General features: G+C 53.9%; 1 long non-coding RNA gene across 11 annotated transcripts; it reads left to right on the forward strand.

Annotated features, from left to right (window-relative positions):
• Positions 1-621: 621 nt before the first annotated feature.
• LOC127394640 (uncharacterized) lies at positions 622-9,222 on the forward strand. Of its 11 annotated transcripts, none has more exons than XR_007891655.1 (10): positions 622-682; positions 917-1,058; positions 2,234-2,281; positions 3,545-3,644; positions 5,395-5,618; positions 5,710-5,773; positions 5,851-5,921; positions 6,105-6,155; positions 6,263-8,217; positions 8,531-9,222. It is a non-coding gene; the product is annotated as an uncharacterized LOC127394640 (long non-coding RNA). The 11 variants fall into 11 exon arrangements; XR_007891662.1 differs by lacking the exon at positions 622-682 and adding an exon at positions 8,376-8,437 and having other exon boundaries at positions 875-1,058; XR_007891658.1 differs by lacking the exon at positions 622-682 and having other exon boundaries at positions 875-1,058; positions 8,531-8,696; positions 8,769-9,222.
• Positions 9,223-12,042: the final 2,820 nt, after the last annotated feature.

Consider the following 12,042-nt stretch of genomic DNA (forward strand, 5'->3'; position numbering starts at 1 on the left):
CTCGCCCCCACGTGTTTCGTTGCCCCTCGTCTGCACGCTTGGAGACACCGCCCCTTCATGTTGGGTGGCCCCGCCCCGCTCTACTGCCTGTCCACGCCCCTGCTTGCTGCGTGACCCCGCTCTTTATGCGGTGCCCTCGCCCCTTTCTGGGTGTCCACTCTGCCGCGTGCTTTGGGGTGTTTTTTTCCCTTTGTGTGTGATGTTTTTATTTTCCCCTGCGCAGCTCGCGGCTGTCAGCGTCTGCCCGGACTCGGGTGCTGCAGGCGGGCGGTGCTGCTGCGCTCTCTGCTGGCACCTGGTGTCCAAAGTTAGGTACTGCAGGTCGTCCGCGCTCTCTGCTGGCACCTCGTGTCCAAAGTTCGGTACTGCAGCTCAGGGCCAACGCATGCGCAGTAACGCGATATCCAGCCTCGGCCTTCGTGGGCGTGGTCTCGCCCTTTGCCCGCCCACCGCATGTGTTCTTCCTCCGCCCACTGTGGGCGTGGCCGCGCCCCCTTGGCCTCCCTCCGTGGGCGTGGCCGGGGCGGTGCTGTGCTGCCCGGGGATTGGTGAACGCCGGGCTGGGCGGGGCCGGAAGAGCCACGGCCGGGTGCCGTGCTCCCGCGCGGGGCGGGGCCGGTGCGGCCACGCGGTGCGAGGCGGAAGTCGGCGGCCGAGGGTCCGTGGGACGCGTGAGGAGTCGGTGAGGGAGCGCGGGGCCGGGGCGGGCCGGGTTCTGCCGCCGGCGGTTTCTGCATCGGGGGAGAAGCCGCGAAGGGGTGGAGCGCTGGCAAGCCGCAGGGGGTGTGGGGTGGGAACGGCGGAGAGCGGGGAAAAAGCGGCGGTAAGGGGTGTGGGGAAGGACGGTCCGGCGCCGACCTCTGCCCCACCCCCGCCACGTGCCGCCGTTCCCGCCTCTTCGAGCCGGAAACCATAGAGTTCGAGCCGAGAAGCACAGAGCGTACATGGAAACCATCGAGTCCGAGCTGGAATCACAGAGACTACGCGGAAAGCACGCTATTTGCGTGGGTTGCGCTATCTGCGTGGGTTGCGCTATCTGCGTGGGTTGCGCTATTTGCGTGGGTTGCGCTATCTGCGTGGGTTGCGCTATTTGTTTTGGGGAATTTAGGGGGTGATTTTGGGGCAGTTTTGGGGTGATTATTGGGTAGTTTTGGGGCATTTATGGGGTGATTTTCGGAAATTTATGGGGTGATTTTGGGGGAAGGTTGGGGTAGTTTTGGGGTGTTCTTGGGGCAGTTTTGGGCCCGTTTTGGGATGATTATGGACCAGTTTTTTGGTGATTATTGGGCAGTTTTGGGGCATTTATGGTGTGATTTTTGTGGCAGTTTTGGGGTGATTATGGGGCAGTTTTGGGAATTTAGGGGGTGATCTTGGCGCAGTTTTGGGATGATTTTGGGGCAGTTTTGGGGTGATTATTGGGTAGTTTGGCGGCAGTTTTGGGGTGATTATGGGGCAGTTTTGGGGCATTTATGGGGTGATTTTGGGACATTTATGGGGCAGTTTTGGGACATTTATGGAGTGATTATGGTTCCGTTTTGGGGTCATTATGGGGCATTTATGGGGTCATTATGGGCCAATTTGGGGGTGATTTTGGGTCAGTTTTTGGGTGATTTTGGGTCAGTTTTTGGGTGATTTTGGGTCAGTTTTGGGGCATTTGTGGTGTGATTTTGGGGCATTTATGGTGTGATTTTGGGGCATTTATGGTGTGATTTTTGTGGCAGTTTTGGGGTGATTATGGGGCAGTTTTGGGAATTTAGGGGGTGATCTTGGCGCAGTTTTGGGATGATTTTGGGGCAGTTTTGGGGTGATTATTGGGTAGTTTGGGGGCAGTTTTGGGGTGATTATGGGGCAGTTTTGGGGCATTTATGGGGTGATTTTGGGACATTTATGGGGCAGTTTGGGGCATTTAGGGTGTGATTTTTCTGACAGTTTTGGGGTGATTTGGGGGCAGTTTTGGGAATTTAGGGGGTGATTTTGGGGCAGTTTTGGGGAATTTAGGGGGTATAACTATAACATAACCTTATAATATTATAACTTTTCTTTCTTTCTTTTCGTTATTTCCTTCTTTCTTCTTTCTTCTTTCTTTCCCTTTCCCTTTCCTTTCCCTTTCCTTTCCTTTTCCTTTCCTTTTCCTTTCCCTTTCCTTTCCCTTTCCTTTCCCTTTCCTTTCCCTTTCCTTTCCCTTTCCTTTCCCTTTCCTTTCTTTTCTTATAACTTCTTATAACCATGCTAGGTGAGGTGTGAAGGGGATGCTTTGGTTCTAGCAGACAGTGACAAAGCAGTAAGTAGCTCGTTAACTTAGGTATTCTGTAGGGACTGGGAAGAGAAAAAAATCTTTACAAAATATTTACATTGCTGTAGACTTAGAAGTGAAATGACCGTGTGCGTGTACACGTCCTTTTGACGGACTAACCTTAATCCTAGGCCACTGGTTAATAAAAGTGTCAGCGTGTTTGAGTTCTTTCCCTTTTTGTACAGACGAGCGAGGTGCCAGCGTGCAGCCTGCGCTCCGCTCTCCGGCTCGCAGGAACCCCGGGCGCTCCGGGCCGGGGCCGCCCCCGTCGCTGTCCCCGCCTGCCCCGTCGCTGCCGCCGCCCCCGCCGCTTCGAGCCGCCCGCGGCGGCAGGTCCCGTTCCGCTGGGGGGGAGCCGGGCCGGGGCAGCCCCGGGGCAGCGGGGGCAGGGGAGCGGGGCAGGGGGCGGACACCGCCGGGCACGGGCGCCGGGCACCTCCCCGCCCGGCCAGAGCCCCCCTGAGCCTCCCCCGGCCCCGCTCGCCCCGGGCAGCCCCAGCCCCTCCCCTGCAGCCGCTCCCCGAGCCCCCTCCTGCCCCGCCCGCTGCCCGCGGAGCGTGTCCAGAAGCCCCGCGCGAGGAGGGCCCGGCCGGGGCAGCTGCGGGAGCGGCGGGCACCGCTGCTGCTTTCCCTCTCCGGGGCCGCGCTTGCCCCTTCCTGCCCCGGGGATGCCCGTTTGCATCTTGCCCGGCTCTGACACAGCGAGACCAGTAATTCTGAGATCCCTTTCATCAGTCTCTTCACCGAGTAGTCCTCGAGAGATCTTTCCAGGGGCGGTTTCTCGTGGGCAGGTCCTCACTGCTGTCTTTTCCGTCCCCGCCCCGGGGCGTGTCCCCAGAGGCAGGTGACAGGACCAGCTGCTGCTCCCCAGCCCTTAATTCCAGCTGGTGTTCCAGCTGCTCCTATTCCCAGGGGATTGTGGGGAGGGCCCTGGGCGGGGCCCGGGATATATGAGCCCCCGCCTGTGGCCGGGGAGCTCAGTCTGCTCTGGGGCTGTGCCGGGGTTGGGGGGCTGAGCCCGGGGTCTGTGCTGGGGCTGCAGCTGGTGGAGCTTTAGAGCTGTTTGAGTGTGTTTTGAAGCTCCTTGGAACAGGGGCACCCGTGTTGTGCAAGAGGCTCTGGGTAAGCAGTGTGTGTTGTCAGAAGGATGTTGGTTGCCTGCAGCTTTTTCTGCTGGTGGTAACTTCATATGGGCTGTTTTGGGGTGAGAAGGTGGTTTAACATTCTGTGGTGCATCTTTTTTTTTTGCAGGTGATGAGGGACCTGCTGGCTGTGGGACTCGTGGAGTTGATGAACTGTGGAGCTTTCTTTAAAGGAGGATGGCCTGAGACCTGTGGCCCCTGAAAGCTAAGTTGAGGGATGGGTGCTGGGGGGGGACAAAGTTGGGAATTGCAGGGAGGGCTTTTAAAGTCAAGAGCTGGGGAGAGGGCTGTCTGGGAACTGTCCCTTTGGGCAGGTAAAGGCAGTGGGTTACTCTTCAGCGTGATGTCAGCGTGTGCCAGGCAGGGCAGCTCCAGCCTGCGTGTGTCATGGTGTAGTTTGTGTGGTCTGTTGTCTTTTGTGTCTCAAACCCTCCTTGGGTCCCAGTCTCCTCTTTGTGCTCCAGGAGCACAGCACTAGCCTTGCAGCCCATCCTTAGGTCTTGAGCATCATCTGTGCTCACCATCGTAGTGCCCGTGGGGCGCTGCTTTTCTTGCCTGAACTCAAAAGCCCCGCTGGGCCTCGCGACTCGGGTGTCTCCTCTTGATCCTCTTTTTGCGCCGGTGTTGCGGTCGGTGTCGTCAGCCCCGCTCTGGAGGCTTCTCTTTCACAGGGAGAATCTCTTTTTTCTGGACATTCTTCCCTGTGTCCTTGCATTCTTGGGTCTTGCCAAGGCTTCTCGTGCATCCGTCTGCTTCAGTTCTGACTGTAGCTTCTTGTCATGGTTTGCAATGTTTGACCTTTCTCTGGGGCTGCCTTACGGGCTCCTTGCTGCTGAAATCACAAGTGAATTGAGTATAGAAATATTGGGACTAATGTGTTAATTAAAGGGATATCAGTTCAAATTACATGCCTGTTAAAGACTTGTGCGAACTGACCACTGCTTGACCTAAGTGACTTGACTTTGGACTGGACTCGTGACTTGACTTAGCCTGAGTATCTGGAGTGATGAGGCCTTAGGCTGCCATTCTAATTAATCTTTGGCTGAACTCCTGTGATGAGCCTTAGTTAGACCTTGACTCTACCAGCTGTAATAATATGGAAACAAGATGTGGACAAGATAATTACTCAAGACAACCTTCTGAACTGGGAAGATGCATTGACTGAAAGTTAAGTGGGAGCAATTGGACAAAAGCAGAATGTGGGAGACTTTTCCAGCTGAGAAACAAGTGGAAGAGAACAAGACTGGAAGCACCCAGCTCAAGCTACAGTAAACTGGTTCTGTGGCAGAACTGAGGGTCTGAGCTTCTCTCTCAGGTTGGAGGTGAAGACTGGATCCAGCTGCACCTAGGAAGGTGCCCTGGGAAGAAGCTGAGAAACCAAGGAGGTCCTGTCTGAAGCTCACAACTCGAAAGGAGGGACTTTCTGGACTCTTCAACGCTCATCTCCTGCTTGCGGTCCTGTATGTCTTGCCACCTGGTGGCATCTGCATTGGAGGAGGAGGTTTTTTGTTGCTGAGAGTTTCCTCTCATGCTTGTGTCACATCCTTTGTGTTTGTGTGTTGTGTCTCTGTGCTGTTGGGTTGGAGCTGCTCTCTCTGGAGCCTGTAGCAACTGTGGGGTTGGGAGAAGAACAGCAACGAGAGCCTGTGGTTTGTGTTGCTGTGCTGTCTGCCTGTTGGGGCGCAGATGGAGCATTTGAAGTGAAGTAGCAGCCCTCAGCAGGGGAGGGTGGCCATTTTCATAGTGTTTTTGAGAGGGGGTGGCTGGAGCCACCTGGGAGAGGCTGCTGGAGCCATAGCCAATCAGGTTGGGTGTCCAGGTTGTTACAGCCTGAATGTGTGGGGCGTAATGTTAGCTTGTTTTTTAGCTTTCCTGTAGGTAGTTAGGATCTCGAAGATGTTCCTAAATGGGAATCTCTGGAATTGCATCCAGCTGATTTGCTTGTTACTGCTTTTTCAGATGCAGGGAGAGGAGCCACGCAGCAGAGGGTGGTGGAGGAGAGGAGCAGAGCGTGGTGAGGAGCTGGGTCGGTGCGTATTGAAGAGTCTGGGTGAGTTGTCCCCTGGGTTGTGAGGGAAGGTGTGAGTGGTGCCTCTATCGACTGGCTCATGGTTTGGGTTTGTTTTGTAGGTGCAAAGCACTGAGGGAAGTGGGAGATCTGCACTGGAGGTGACTCGAGCAAGGTCAGTGACAATTAGCAGGCTGATCTGGCAGTTGTTTTCCAGGTGTTGTGTTGTCAGTGTGTGATGAGCATCCCTTGTTTGTGTTTTCCAGGCAGCACACAGGGCTGGACGTGGCACCCTGTGACCATCAGAGGCTGGACAGGTGAGCCACGAAGGTGAGAGTGGTAGATGGGAATAGCTGTGGGCAGACTGTGGGCTCGGGCAGTGTCTCAGCATGTGCTGTTTGCTTCAGTTTTGCAGCCTTGGAGCAGTGGAGCAGCATGCCAACGGGCCATCTGTGGAGATGACACAGGCGTCAGCCAGGTTGGTGTCTAGGAGAAAGTTACCTGTGGGAACTCAGTGAAGCATTTACCTCTTGGGTTTGTAGGTGCTGTGCAGGCTGCTGTTGGGGTTGGGTGGGTGTTTGGGGTGAGCCAGGGTGGTAGCAAGGAGGGTCGTGGTACTTGTCACAAGCACAGCAGTGATTTGGGTCTTTTGGTATCTTAGATACTACAAGCAAGGATGGCCTCAGCATCTGTCCGATTCTGGAACCGGCAGGTAAGCAGAACACCATGGGGGTTCTGAGCAGGGGATATTGAAGAGGTTGGCAGTGGCTGATGTGATGCTTATCAGTACTAATTGTGGGTTTGTCGTTGTTTTTCCAGATCACTATGGCAGGAACATCCCGGGAAGGACGGCTTGTCGAGGAGGAAGGCTGCAGAGCCCTGGCCATCTGAAAGCTAAGTGGAGGGGCTGGGAGGAGGGCACAAGGTTGGGGATTGGAGGGGGGGGTTTCAAAGTTGGTGTAGGGGAGAGGGCTGGCAGGGCACAGTCCCCTTGGGGCAGACAAAGGGACAGGTTACTCTTCAGCACCATGTCAGCGTGTACAGGGCAGGGCAGCTCCAACCTGTGTCTGGCGTGTACTTTATGTTGTTTGTTTTCCGTGTCTCAGACTGTATGTTCTTTGGCTCTTGGTGCCTCCATAGCTTGGTGACCAGCAGGCACCTTGGTAATCTTCCCAAGAGTCCGGAATGCATCACTTCACTGGCACAGAGCCTGTTGAGCTCTTCTCATCTCACAATTACAGCTTGACGTGTGGATCTCTTTGGCGTGTGTCACATCCTGGCTGTTTCTGAGCGTTCATCTCTTGCGGTGGCCAGCCAGGTGCTGCCCGCAGCTCTGCTCTTGAGTCTTCTGTTTCCACAGAGTCATCTTCTGGGGTTTCATCCCCATGTCCTCACTGGTCTTGGGTCTTCAAGCATGGCTTCTCACACATCCCTCATTCTAGTTTTGATGGCAGCTTTCTCTTGTGTGTGTGGCTGCAATTGCCTCTCCTTGGCAGGTCTGCTTTAGAGCATCTGTGCCATCGTGGCACCGTAGGGCTTCTCTGCCGGCATAATCTTCCCTATGGCAATCTTTCACTGAGCAAGGACAAGAGACTTGTAGAAAGTTACAAAGGTCTTGCGAAAAAAAGATCCTGATCTTGTTGAAACACGAAGATGGGGAAGCACGTGCTTTGCTTAAAATGTGGCAGAATTGCCGAAGTTGCTGTAGCTGAGCGACCTCTGCTTGTGACAAAATCAACAATATGGAAACCAGACCTTCAGCATTTAGGCTGCCCACCTCCAACTGAAGACCTACCCACCGTGTGTCCTGTACCTCAAAATCAGAGTGAGAAATTCACTAACCAATCAGAGTAGAGTAACTGTGTATCTGTATTAGGTGAAGGAAGCTAACCACAAGTGCATAAATGTACATAGCCTTGCTACTTCAGGGGGCAGCTTTGTGTCTAACCCCCTCTCGCCCTGTGTTTCCCTAAACGAATTAAATAAATGAAAATACCTTGGCTCTGTATGTATTTGGCATCTTGCATACCAGGTGAATGACCCCACTTTTGGTATAACAAGGTATAACACTCGCGGCGTCCGTGTGTAGTCCTGGTCTGTGTGTGAGGGTTGGAGCTGCCCTGCCCAGGGATGCAGCAGTACTGATGACAGGGTAGCGTAGCTTTATGGGGGAGTGGAAGTAAGTTGGTTTGGACCAGTTCTGTTGGCAGAGACCGTACGGTCCATCTCTGGGCAAACAGGTGTAGGCAGCTGCCACAGTTGTGTTCGCTTTTCTTTATGGTCCGGGGCTAGGATTGGATCCAGCCGCACCTAGACTCCTCTGAGAAGGAGTTTAGAAAGCAAGGGGGTCCAGTCTGAACCTCGTGACTGGTTGGGAGCAGCAGTTAGTGTGGAAGGGGAGGGGGTCAGATCTGGAAGGTGCCTTAGCTTGCACAGATGGGGCTCCCTAGCTGGCTTTTCTTCTTCTAGCTGTAGTGAGAAGGTATATGCAAAAGGCAGAGAGACCTCTGGCCTCACCAAGCTAGCTGTGGCTGTGCAGGTGACTTGCTTTACAGGGTGTGTTTGTGTTGATTCAGATGCAGAGCAACAAGCAGCACGGCCAAGGGCACGGAAGAGGGGAGCAGAGTGCCGGCTGAAGAAGGACAGGCATCCAGTGCCGGAGTATCGGCAGGACAGCTGGTGGCTCTGACAAGCTGGAGCTTATCTGGCTGGATTTTCTGGGTGTGAATCCAAGTGTGAAGCGAGATGTTAGCAGCAGAGCGGCCTCTGGCAAGGTGAGTGATGGATGGGGTGCTGAAGCAGCAGGTTTGAGGGGCAGTGTTATGCAGAGGGACAAGCCAAAAGGCACGGAGGGAGCAGAGCGCTGGAAGGTGAGTTGGCCGATGGTGTTGGAGGGAAGAAGCAAGTGGTGGCTGTGTTGGCTGCCTTCTAGGTGTTGGGGTTTTTATTTTGGAGGCACAAGGCCAGGAGCAAAGCAGGACATCAGCACTGCAGGTGACTCGGGGGAGGTCAATAGTGACTACGTGGGCTTAAATATGTTGTCATGTTGTCAGTTGTTTTAGGAGCATCCCTTGGTTGTGTTCATAGGTGGTACACAAGCCCTCCTAGTCCCCTGGGGTCCCCGCCTGGATGGTTCAGGATGGCCTGGTGCTGCAAATTGCATTTCCAGAGACAAACAGCAGCTTGTGGTCAGGACTCCAGAGAGATTTGAGAAGGCCCCAGAGCACCTTCTGCATCCTCTCACAGTCAGCATGTGAGTGAAGCGATGCAGGATTCCTACCTCTGTGCCTGCCCCACATGCCATTCTTTTCCCCTGTGGTTCCAGACTGTCAGCATGGGAGAGACTTGCTTCCCCTCCAGGTCTAAGTGTTTTCCAGTGCATGAGGGACCTGCCACAGAACCTGAGCTTTCCTATTGCATTGATTGGATAGGTGCGTAACACTTAGAGCCTGGTGTAGGTTGGCTTCTTCCTGCTAAGAAGCCATTTCTTCACAAAATGCTTTTCTTTGTCTAAGATGGAGACATACAAGTAGTGGTGACCAGATCTGTGCTTGAAAATGGACTTGATGGAAAGTACCAAACTTGTCTTTTGTTGCAATCCGTAATGATTTTTTTTGGCCTCAAATGTTTTTTGTACTGCTTCTCAAACACCGTTTTCCAGCTTTTTTTTTAATAATTGAAAGAAAAACCAGCACTCAGAATATTGATGGAAAAAGAATTGTGGACAATTTCAAAACTTCACAGATTTGTTTATAAGATTTACTTGTTTGAAAAAGTGACACAGTTCTTGGTAATCAGTTAATAACACACAATTTTCACTTCAGAATGGATTCACAAGCTGTTCGGGGGGCCTAAGTCCCAAGTCCCCAGGGCGGGGCCACCCAGAGGGAGGGACAGAAAGACAATAAATTAAGGCTGCATTAATTACACCCAAATGCCTGGGTCCCCCCCTGAACAGCTGGGCCCCCTAGAAGTCCTGAAGTCCTGCGTCCTCTTTGTCCAGGGAGGTCCCTCAAGCGCTCTCTCCCACAGCCTCCCCCGCCTTCGGGTCCTGCCAGCTACGGCTCTGGGGGGCTGGAGAAGGAACCGGGAACCGGGGGGACGGGACCGGGAACCGGGAGCGGGGCCGGGAACGCTGAGACAAATGGGGACTCGAACCCGCGACCTCCTGACTGGGGGGAGGGAGGGAGGGACGGGGGAGGCGGCAGGACACGCCCCTCGCCGCCAGGAGACGCCCCCCCCGCGCGCCAAGCCACGCCCCCAAACCACGCCCACCGACACGGAGCGACCCGCCCAGAAACCTCAGGTTTGTCCCCAAAAGCCCTGGAGGTGTCCCTAAGGTCTCTTGCTGTCCCCAAGGGCCCTGGAGGTGTCCCTCAGGGTCTAAATGATGTCCCCAAGGTTCTACCCAAGGGTCCAAGAAGTGTCCCCGAGGTCTCCTGTTGTCCCCAAGGGCTCAAGATGTGTCCCCAAGGGCCCTCGAGGTGTCCCCAATGGTCCAAGAGGTGTCCCCAAGGCCTCCAGGTTGTCCCCAAGGGCTCTGGATGTGTCCCAAAGGGTCCAAGAAGTGTCCCTAAGGGCCCTGGAGGTGTCCCCAAGGGTCCAAGAGGTGTCCCTAAGGTTTCTAGTTGTCCTCAAGGGCTCAGGGTTGTCCCCAAAGGCTCTGGAGGTGTCTCCAAGGTTACAAGAGGTGCCCCAAGGCCTCTGGTTGTCCCCAAGAGTCCAAGAGGTTAGGGGGCTCCAGGGGCAATTAAGGGGTTCCTGGGGGTAATTAGGGGGTTTCTTGGGGTAATTAGAGGGTTTCTAGGGGTAATTAGGGGGTTTCTTGGGGTAATTAGAAGGTTCCTAGGGGTAATTAGGGGGTTCTTAGGGGTAATTAGGGGGTCCTAGTGGCAATTAGTTGAATTCTAGGGGCAATTAGGGGGTTCCTAGGGGTAAATAGGGTGTTCCTAGAGGCAATTAGAGGGGCTTATAGAGGTAATTAGGGGGTCCAAGTGACAATGAGGAGGTTCCTAGGGTTAATTAGGGGGTCCAAAGGTCAATTAAGGGGTCCCCAGGATATTTAGGGGATTCCTAGGGGTAATTAGGGAGTTTCTAGTGGCAATTAGGGAGTTTCTTGCGGTAATTAGGTGGTTCCTAATGGTAATTAGTGAGTCCCAGGGGAAATGAGGGAGTTCCTATGGAGAATTAGGGGCTCCCAGGGGCAAGTGGGTGGTTGTTAGGGGAAATTAGGAGTTTCCTAGGGGTTATTAGGAGGTCCCAGTGGCAATTAGGTGGTTCCTAGAGGTAATTAGGGGGTCTCAGTTTGCAATGAGGGGGTTCCTAGAGGCAATGATGGGGTTCCTATGGGTAGTTAGAGGGTCCAGGTGGCAATAAGGGGGTTCCTAGGGGTAATTAGGGGGTCCCAATGTCAATTAGGTGAATTCTAGGGGTAATTAGGGTGTTCCTAGAGATAAGTAGGGGGTCCCAGTGGCACTTAGGGGGTTTCTAGGGTTAATTAGGAGGTCCCAGTGCCAATTAGGGGACTCCTAGAGGTAATTAGGGAGTTTCAGTGGCAATTAGGGGGTTCCTAGAGGCAATTAGGGAGTTCCTATGGGTAGTTAGACCGTCCCAGTGGCAATTAGGAGGTTCCTAGGGGAACTAGGAGGTTCCTAGGGGCAATTAGGGGATCACAGCAGCAATTAGGGGCTTCCTTGGTGTAATTAAGGGGGTCCCAGACGCGATTAGGGGGTGCCTAGGTGAAATTAGGAGGTTCCCATGGGTAGTTAGGGAGTCCCACTGGAAATTAGGGGGTCCCTAGGGGTAATTAGGGGGGCCAATTGACAATTAGGGGCTTCCTAGGGGCAATTAGGGGGTTCCTAGAGGCAATAAGGGGGTTCCAGTAGCAATTAGGGGGTTCCCAGGAGTAATTAAGGGTTCCCTTGGGGTAATTACGGGGTCCTAGTGGCTCTTCGCGGGAGCTGCGGTATTTGCGTAAGTCGCGCTATATGTGTAGGTTACGCTTTTTGTGTAATTTGCGCTTTTTGCGTAAGTTGAGCTTTCGTTTTCCTAGGACTAACTGGGGGCTTCCAACGGCCAATTAGAGGGTTCCTAGGGGTGAACAGGGCGTTTCTAGAGGCAATTAGAGGCGTTCGTAGGGGTAATTAGTGGTTCCTAGTGACAATGAGGAGGTTCCTAGGGTTAATTAGTGGGTCCAAAGTTCAATTAGGCGGTCCCCAGGATGTTCCTAGGGGTTTCCTAGGGGTAATTAGGGGCTCCCAGTGGCAATTAGGGGGTTCCTAGAGGCAATTAGGGGGTTCCTAGAGGCAATTAGGGGGTTCCAGTAGCAATTAGGGGGTTCCTAGAGGCAATTAGGGGGTTCCAGTAGCAGTTAGGGTGTTGCTAGGGGTAATTAGGGGTTTCCTGGGGGAAATTAGAGGGTTTCTTGGGAAATTAGGTGGTTTAAATGTAATTAGCGGGTCTGATGGGAAATGAGGCGGATCCTATGGGCAATTAGGAGCTCCCAGTGACAATTAGGGGCTCCCAAGGGGCAATTAGGGGCTCCCAAGGGGCAATTAGGGGGTTCCTAGAGGCAATTAGGGGGTTCCAGTAGCAATTAG

The sequence above is a fragment of the Apus apus genome, chromosome 26 (assembly GCF_020740795.1).
Source record: "Apus apus isolate bApuApu2 chromosome 26, bApuApu2.pri.cur, whole genome shotgun sequence".
NCBI lineage: Eukaryota > Metazoa > Chordata > Aves > Apodiformes > Apodidae > Apus > Apus apus.